The following is a 9668-nucleotide window of genomic DNA, read 5'->3' on the forward strand; positions in this document are numbered from 1 at the left end:
GAAGACTTTTAAAAAACATAATCACTAGTCAAACAGAAATCTTGCCAGGATCATTATTCAGAAACTGTTGCAGAGTAGGGGCAAAAAAGCAAAGTGAAGGGATTACATTTCTTTTCCACTGGAGGGGTGATATCATGTCAGGAAACATTATCCTAGTTTAAAAGTTGATATGAAAAGCCTCCATTTAGGAAATGTGAATAGCACTTGCCCTGAAGGGACAGAGCAACTGACATGATGGCTTGGGGTGGGTGAGTAGGCTGGAATCTGGGAGGGTAGGAGCGATGGAAGAGGGTGATCTGGTTTAGCCCTCTGTTCTGACCTTAATTCCTGCAATCATCCACAGCATCTCAGATCTTGGTACAGCTCACTTTGACATGCTGTTCCAAGCGTGCTCTCCTTGTCCAGAAGAGCAGCAGTGGAATAAAATGAATGAGCTTCTTTAGACCTCTCCCCATCACATGGTGATGAACATATTTCATCATCTTGTTTATACAGATCATCTCAGTTTTCTGTGCTGCTCAGACTCCTGTTTACCTAACTAACAGATTTACTAGAAGTTTTTTTGCAGTCACTGTGGGTTTTCTTTCCTTTGCATTCTTGATTTTTTTTTTCTTTTTTTTGTCTGTCTTCAAACAGTTGTCATAGGCTTCTTTGATTTATGTTTTATCTGCAAGTCACAATGAAGTATCTAGTTCTGCTTTTCACAGAGAAACACTTCTAAATATAAATTCGCAAGTGATCAAAATTCAGAAGGAAAAAAGACTTGATCTTGGTGGGACCTGATTGATACCTCTTCAGTGCTTCGGAGTTGGCAGTCCTGTAAGTTAAAAACAGCTTTGCGAGCCATTTAAACTCTAGCTTTGATTACAGTGATTAGTTTTGCCAAACAAAAGGAAGATACTTTCCTTCTCTTCCTGTGGGAAGCTTCAGAACAACATTTAGCTGCCAGCTGGTCTTTCATGAGCAATCTCAGATTTGAAATGTGTGCATGCTTAACCTCTAGCTCTTTGCCCAGTTAACTGCAAACTTAACTTCCAGCTGGGCTGCCCCCCTTTCTAACAACTGAACTGTTGTTCTCCCTTTGTTTGCTTATGTTGGAGGCTGCTAATGCTCAGGAATTAATCATGGCAGAGGAGGCTGAGAACTGCCACTTTTGTAACACAGCCTTGATAACATAGTTTGGGTGAGCACACTTCCAGGTCCTGGAGACTATGTTACTTTGGAGGACAAAATATAATATACGTCTTCTCCTCATCAAGTATTTGGAGGTGGATTTCTCCTGGGAAAGACTTGCTCTTAAACCTACTGTTTTCAAACAAGCAGCAAAAAGCTAAATCTAAGACTTCCTTTCTTTATACCATTGTGTGACCCTGCTGACTTAACTGTTTATATCAAGGTATCTTCTCCACTGCCAAGGGTGGTTAAGGAACAGCAGAGACCTGTCCTGCAATAGGAGATCTCTTCTTGATGGAAAGGGGGAAGGGAACTTGTCAGTTCCATACAGTTGTTTCTTTCAAGAGATCTATGTGAAGTACATAGCATTGGTATAATATCCCAATGCTCCAGCATCTCGTGAGTTTAAGAATTTAATACCAGCAGCAGAGTTAGCACATACCCCTCATCTTGAAGGTGAACTAACTCTGGGGTCACAGATTCTCCACAGTAGCACATTTTCAGTGTTAACAGCAGTGGCATTACTGTGAACTTACAGTGCCATGACTGGTGATCACCTTCCAACCCAACATGAAGACAGCTTGAAGCCAGACTCTAGGCTGTGTCTGGGTTTTTTTTGAGACCTCGATGCAGATGCTCCTTGTATTGGATGTTTTACTTTTCTCTATAATAATTCTCTTTGGTCCCATGAGAAGGCCCCTGTACTCTTGATCTGGCAGCCGTAAATAGTAGGGAAAGGAGACTTACTTGTACCAAAGCCTATCACAAGTATTCCTCCCTTGGTGGTAGCCAGAGCTTTTGGAGGAACTGGCCTCTTTCAGTGTCCTGTGAGTAGAATTTAAACAGCACAAACAAGAACCTATTTAGAAGATGCACATTGGTGAAAGACAATCCACGATTTCCGTGCCTTTCTGCGGCATTGTGTGCTTCACCCTCTGCACCTTCTTCACTAGAAGAATGTTAAAGACAAAACACTAGAGATGATGTACCTCAGAGGAATGTGGGAGCCTGCTTCCTCCCTCCACAAATGTAAACACACCCCTCCTTCTCTTTCATATGGGGCATCACCAGGTACAAGGATGACAACCAAGCTGAGCTCACCTCTATTGTTACCCAGAAGGGCTGATCCCTTTCTTGATCATAAGATCCTGTGCCTTTTTCTTTACTCTGGCACCTCCTGAAAAGCATAATGAGCAAAAATAAAAGGGAATATTTACTACCAGTTTAGTCATCTGGCTGAGTCACTAGGGGAGCAGGACCTAGCAGAGGTCCTGCAGAAACTGGTAGGACTATCTTTCTTGGCAGCCTTGAGCTGTTGCATTAGCTCAGCTGTGTAACTCTTACTTCTTCAACCTTGCTAAAGACTGCAGCCACAAGATTTATCAAATGAGTGTTATTTATTTGTACTTCAGGAAAAACAGTTTCCTTACCATGTACCAGGAGAATTCCAGGTACTTAAAAATGTTCCAGGTAGTAATACCTCTCTTCACAAGATCAAGCAGGGTTCCAAAATAAGAGACCGTTTCAGAACTGGGCATCTCTTTTATTTTTATTTACACCCACATAGATAATGGTTCAGAATGTCCCCGTTAGCTGTTTCAGCAGCTTGTTACTTCTGCACTGTCTCAGTTTTGTGTTGTAAGCACATTTGCACTTAGGTCTAGGCCATGAAGCAGCTATTCAGGTTAGTGACAAATTTGAACCAGTATCAGCAGATACCATTTTTGTTACTACTTTTGTATTTACTGGGTTTGAGCATGTGTAGACCTTCAGACCTGGTCATGAAAGCACAGCAGTGGTTGATGTGTGTTCTATGGGTAGTGCTGTGAAGTGGGTAGAATTAAGTCCAAGAGCCATTAAGACTACAAAGAAAAAAAACAATTTCTGAACAGAGAATATTATGTGGTGAGTCAGAGGCTGCAATGCCGTGTTGTATGTGTTGGGTGATTCTTGTTCCAAGGAGCTCTGGACTGTTGAAAGATCAGCTAATAAAAGGTGCTTTGGTTAAGGTGGCTCCAACATTATTAATGTTTAAAAATACATAAACTAATACAAATAGCAGAGACATAAGAGAAGATGGAGCGGATATTCTACCCATTGCAAGAACTTGCCAGCAGGAAAATGAGTGTTTTGATGACCTAGACAAGATAAATACAACTTTATGGTGAGCCAACAGAAATTAATAGGTTTTTGATAGCTTATGCTTTGCACTTGTGGTTAAGCAATCTCTTTCACAGCATCATTGCTTATATTTTGCTTGTACGTATCGGTTACCAGCCAGGATCAGGGTCCTGTTGTACAAGGTATTATAAACACAGGTAAGAAAAGTCAAGAACTTCAGCTTTTTGCTTCTAAGTGACATTTTCATGGTTCTGACAACCCCAGTCTCATGGTAGGTTTTCTTTTGATACTAGTTTTTAAAGGGAAGATGTTGGAGGGAAACTAACAGGCAGTTACTGCCTTTAGTTGGATGGGCTTAAGTGCATGGACCTGTTTCCATCACATATTAGTGGTGTTCTGCCATGAGGTCACAGAATCGGTGGACAAAGGAAGAGGAACCAACATCATCTGCCGGGACCTGTGCAAAGCCTTTGATGCTATCCTACATGACATTCTGATATCAAAACTGGAATAGTACAGATTTGATGGATGGAGCAGTCGTTGGGTAAGGAACTGGCTGTAGGGTCGTACTCAGAGTGGTGATCAATAGCTCAATGTCCAGATGGAGACCTGAAACAAGTGGTGTTCCCTAAGGGTTGGTACTTGGAGTAGTGCTATTTAGCATCTTTGTCAGCAAAATGGACAGTGGCATTTTGCTGACAACACCCAAGTTTGTGATGAGGTCGATATGCTGGAGGGAAGGGATGCCATCCAGAGGGATCTTGACAGGCTCGAGAGGTGGGCTTGTACAAGCTGCAGGAAGTTCAACTGGGCCAAGTGCAAGGTGCCAACCCAAGTGCACTTGGGTTGGGGCAACCCCAAGCACTAATACAGGATGGGTGGAGAATGGATCAAGAACAGTCTGGAGAAGGACTTGGAGGTGTTGGTGGATGAGAAGCTCAACATGAGCCCGCAATGTGCACTTGCAGCCCAGAGAGCCAACCATGTCCTGGGCTACATCAGAAGAAGCGTAAAGGAGGTGAAGGAAGGTGATTCTCCCCCTTTTACTCTGTTCTCATGAGACCCCACTTGGAGTACTGTGTCCAGTTCTGAAGCCCCCAACATAAGAAGGATATGGAGCTGATGGAGAAAGTTCAGAAGAGGGTCATGGAGATGATCTGAGGGCTGGAGCACATCTCCTATGAAGACAGGCTGAGAGAGCTGGGGCTGTTCAGCCTGATGAAGAGAAGGCTCCAGGAGGACTTACAGCAGCCTTCCAGTACCTAAAGGGGACATGGGAAAGCTGGGCAGGGGCTTTTTACAAGGGCTTGTAGTAAGAGCACAAGAGGTAATGGAACAGAACCTGAAGAGGGTAGGTTCAGGCTTAACATTAGGAGGAAGTGCTTCACTGTGAGGGTGGTGAGACATGGGAACAGATTGCCCAGAGGAGCTGTGGAAGCCCCATCCCTGGAAGTGTTTAAGGCCAGGTTGGATGGAGCTTTTAGCAACCTAGTCTAGCGGGAAGTGTCCCTGCCCATGCAGGGGGGTTGGAACCAGGTGATCTTTAAGGTCCCTTCCAACTCAAACATTTCTGTGATGATTTAATGCTTCTTTGTGTTTGTGTGTGTTAGATGATCAGGTGGTTCAGCATGGAAGACTGAGCCAGGGTTATTGCTCCATTTTAACAAATACTTCCAGACTTCCAAAATGAACTATAAATGGTTCCAACTCCTCAATCCAAAATCCATCAAATCTGTTTAATAAAAAAATATGGTAGCTAGACAGTACTTTTGTGCAATTTTACACGTTCTGTCTCAAAATATTTGGTGTCCTTTCTTAAATTCCCACCCCCACTACTAATTTTGTTCATATGTTATCCATAAATCTTGTCTGTTTTAAATGTTCCAACTGACAGTCAGGCAGAATGTTTAGCATAATGATATGATTAACAGAGTCCATTTTTTTGGCAGCCTGGATGCTGTTTTTCTTAAGCATTGCAGTTTATCCTGATTAGAGATAAGAAGGAGTTATACCTCTTCTTGGAGGCTTTTTCTTCTTTTTGTCTTTTTTAATATGGGAATTTAAAGGCTCTGCATTCATTTTGCAGGAATATAATGTGTGATTTGCCTTGATTGTAGAAGTATTAGTATTATAAATCTCCCAATCACCATTGCCCAATCTGTTTCAGCATTCATGTGCCTAATTTCTGTTTGTAATCTGATTACTGTCTTGAGCTGCTCCAGCTTGCAGCCTATTGCTATGCATTTACTGTACTCCCTGGGATGCGATAGCCTGACAGCTCCAGTCCTGTGCTATGAAAAATCTCTACACGATATTGCGAAGACAGGCCTAGGGCTGTGGCTGGTTAAGAATTAGCTGCTATTGTAGTTTCTCTTTGCTGAATCCTTTGTTTGTGCAACCATGTTCAGAAATCCTTGGATCTCCAGCTATTTGGGAAATGTTAAATACTCTGAGGAGCAAGGTAAGCGTTCCAAGTAGATATAAGAACATGCAGTTCATTTGTGTGCGTTTAATCTCTCTTATATATATGTATGTATGTGTAAATATTGTTTGACTGGATCCTCTGCAGCTACATTAGCTACTTTAGCCATGGGTATGCAGTTAGTCGCCTAGGCTATTTCATTATTTCCTAAAGGACACTTTTGAAAGATCCGATTAGATGGATCTTTTAATTAGCTTAGCTGGCCACCGATTTAAGGCCTTTAAATATACTAAGTAAGCCTGCAAGGTTACATTTACTTTTTTTTTTTTATAGTCAGCATTTTTAATTTCCTATGTATTAAACCATGGATCGTAGTTTTATCTGGTAGTTTGTAGCCAAGAGGGAGGGGGACTAGACTGAACAAATGGTTAAGCTTGTGAGCAAGTTTGATTTATACTTCAGTAAATATACTCTTAATTTTAAATAGAAAATTGTTTTAGTGTGGTTATGTTTAGAATTCTTCAGTGAAAGAAAGAACAAAATGCTGTTGCAAAGATATTCCTTCTGTGTCTCAGCTACTGTGAGGGCTGGGTTTTTTTCTTTAACTTGAATTAAGACTGTTAAACTGATGTTTCTTATGTGGGCATATTTTTCTTTTGAAGTAAAATTGTTTTATTTATTCTTCTATATTTGTGTGTAATTTTAACACTTCCACAGTGTAGTAAGTTTTATTGGACTTTATCCCCCCACAAGGGGTTTAATATGAACAGGAGGAAATGCATAAAATATCAAAAGTATATAACAGAATATAATTGTCTGGTTGGGTTTCCTGGCTTGGAGGGAGAGAGAGAAGCTTGCCCCTGTGAAATACAGCAAAGTTTTAAGATATTTTTGAGACATTTGTTATGTATGAATGTTACAGAATGTGTTTAATGGGTAGCAAGAGTCAGACTGTCTTATGTGTTCCCTCTTAGCAGCCCTTCCCCTCCCTTCTCCCAGCAAAGCAGTAAAAGCTACTTTCTTCTCTTCTAATATCCTCTCTCCAGTTTTGTCTAGGGTAGGGAGAGTTTCTCTGTGGTCTACTTGTGGTTTTCATGGTGGACAGCTGTTTCAGTGCCAAAAACTGTGGGATGGGTTATATCCCATTAGAACAGCTATAAATTTCAGATGTGCCTGGTTCTGATTAGCTAAGCTGATACTGAGCTGGGCTTTTTAAGTTACCACATACTCTGCTCACATTAGTGTAAATCTGTGTGCTTTTTAGAGGATTCTTGTGACATGGAGCATTCTTTTTAATGTTGTAGTGTAAAATGTAATGTTTTATATGCTATTCGTATTGTTTTCCTTATAATACTCTGTTTTGGTCTAACAAGATGTTTCTGTGTACTCTGTGTGCTCTATTCTCCATGTACTTGGAAAGAGAAAACTAATGTTAACAAAAACAGGAAAAAGTTGCCTATTAAAGCTGAAGAATGCTATTAGCAAAGCTGCTTGAAATCTGCAGTGACTTGGAGCAGATGCCTTAAAATGCCTTTGTGCACATTCTAAGGCTCTATCAAACTGTTAAAATTGTATTTTTTCTTCAATTTTATTTTTTTTAAAAATGTGTTTACCTGGGGAGGTGGCAGTATGACGTGGAAGAGAGAAGGAAGGTGAAAAGTTTTGAAAGGCATAGGCAAAAGAAACATTCTCTAAGTTAGGACCCATATTGTCAGCTATAATTTTCATTAAAACCTTTTGCAAAAATAGGGACCATGCTACCTGGATTGTAAAATATTTTGTTTAAACAAAACAAAACAAAAATTTCTGCCAGTTAGCTCTTCTTTGAAACAGTTAAATCTCAGTTCTGAGGTGAAGTAAAAGCGATGATGCTGCTTTTGAACTGTTCTACAGTCTAGGCTGTGTAATATTCAGGTCTGTCTTTGAAAAATACACTGTGTCAGTGACCAGTTGTTTATTAATTTAGGGTATTTGGGTAGTTGACAACATAGAGGGGGACAGAAGGTAATTTTCCCATTGGGAGTAAATTATTAATAGCTTTATGTGTTTTATAGCAACAGTCACAATCCAGGTGCAGTCACAGTACTAGCTAGCAGTTCTCTGAGGTCTCTTAATAGCATCCTCAGTGTTGAATAAAGGGAGCCTGTGCTTGTAGCACTGGTCCCCCTTGTCCCTGGTCATAGTTTAGACCCTCCAATGAAGCTCTTAACTGCAGAAATGAAACAGTTAAATCAAGGGGGAGGGAGGTGAGATTGCCCATTGCTTGTTACGGTTCACAAAGGTTTGGAAACTAATGGCTTTGTAGTCCATACTTTTGAACATAAGGCTGCATCTGACACAGTTTTGTGCTCAGTATAAACGTGTTCCTCTCTGAAAGTAAGCATCCTCTAAGGCTATTCAGTAAAAAAGGGAGGTTTCAAACAGTGGACAACCTTAAGAAATATTTCTGTCCCAGGTGGTATAATACTGTTGTTGCAACAGATCCTTAGGTGGGCATCTCTGACTTCTGCCATGAATATGCAGTTTTTATGGTATTGCTAGGCTGCAGCCAAAAAGTCTCTTGCTTCTTGAAGCATTTCTTGTTTGCAGAGTGCTTCATAAACATGTCTGCTGCCCATTTCATAAGCTGAGAAACTGAGTCAAGGAATTTAAATTATAGTCCCAGGCTGCAGTGCTACACCATGAATACTAGGATTAGAACATGGAAGTTCCATAAAGTCTTTTTTTTTTTTTTTAAATATATTTACTATCTGTACTCATTTTTGAAAGGCTTTGATTTATCACCATCTCGGACATGTCAGTTTATGCTCCTTTGACTAGAGGGAAGGCCTTTGTGTGGTCTTTTCCAGAACTAAGATTGGAGACTATAGCCTAGTTTCCTAAGAGTTCCCTGTTTGTTAAACCATCTTCACCATGGTGTGTTTGGTTTTTTTTTCATTTCACAGATTTTGACAAAGAAAACTCAATCAGATTTAAACCTTCACGATTGCTCCACAGGAAGAGAGCACTAAGGTAAGGTAAAGTTTTTCTTGCCCAATGAAGATGACTGGTTGCATGATTATAACTTGCAGCCATTGCTTTAGTCTACAATTATTCCTTTGTCCTGGAAAATAGTGATTGGTTCTCTGGCAGGACTAAGCTTTGGCGTAAAGCAAATGCTTTGAACAGGTATTGAAAACAGTAATTGCTTCCTAAATAAAATGAAAATTTATAGCTGGCATTGCTAAGGGAAGAGTCCCACTCTGCACTGAGCCTCCTGCCACTGCAATGCCCATTTTTCCTTGCAAGGCATGGAAACAGTACAGACATTTAGTGAACCAGCTTAAAAAACTGATCTGTCTGAAAAAGAAGGTGGCTGAAGTGGCTGAATCATACATCCATGCAGAGAGCTTTGTCAGCACGTGGGAGGGGGACACCGCAGAGATGAATGGAGAGGTGACGTTGCTGCTTCTTGCAGGACCATGCTGCCTTGTGCCTGCAGGGTTAGGGCACAGTTCCATAAAGCTGAGTAAGAGGATACAGTTCACAGTTTAACAAGGTGGCAGGTCATGTTCCCTCTCTCTTCCCATCCTCATTCCAGCTGGTTTTTGGTGTCCACCTTTGTTTTTGCTGGGCTCACTCATAATGGCACAGAGAGGAGGTGGGGGAGGAACTGATTCTTGCCACTTCAGCCATCTGTTCTCTTGGCTCAGCTGCTCAGGAATCCACCAGCCTTAGGTACCCAGGCTCCTGTTTCCAAGAATCTTTTCGGTCAGTGCACACTTTCTGGAGTGCACCTGAGTCCCTGCCATGTTGTTTCTTAGATACTGTAGAGAAATGGAGGGAATAGGTGTATAAGACATACTGTGTTATGGAAGGCAGGTAAAGTAAAAATGAGAATAGTAGAGAAGAATGTGACTGTAGAATGGACCTTTTACATAAGAGACCAGGGAAGGAAAGTCTCTTGGAGATA

The 9668-nt window shown here is 41.1% G+C and overlaps 1 protein-coding gene across 1 annotated transcript in view; it reads left to right on the top strand.

Annotated features, from left to right (window-relative positions):
- The first annotated feature begins 8667 nt into the window (after positions 1-8667).
- The window catches only part of SVIL (supervillin), a 66062-nt gene continuing 65061 nt past the window's right edge, over positions 8668-9668 (top strand). The window contains 1 exon segment of the mRNA XM_010007036.1: positions 8668-8728. The gene's annotated coding sequence lies outside the window, so the exon portion shown is untranslated.

The sequence above is a fragment of the Chaetura pelagica genome, unplaced genomic scaffold (assembly GCF_000747805.2).
Source record: "Chaetura pelagica isolate M959 unplaced genomic scaffold, ChaPel_1.0 scaffold17, whole genome shotgun sequence".
Classification (NCBI taxonomy): domain Eukaryota; kingdom Metazoa; phylum Chordata; class Aves; order Apodiformes; family Apodidae; genus Chaetura; species Chaetura pelagica.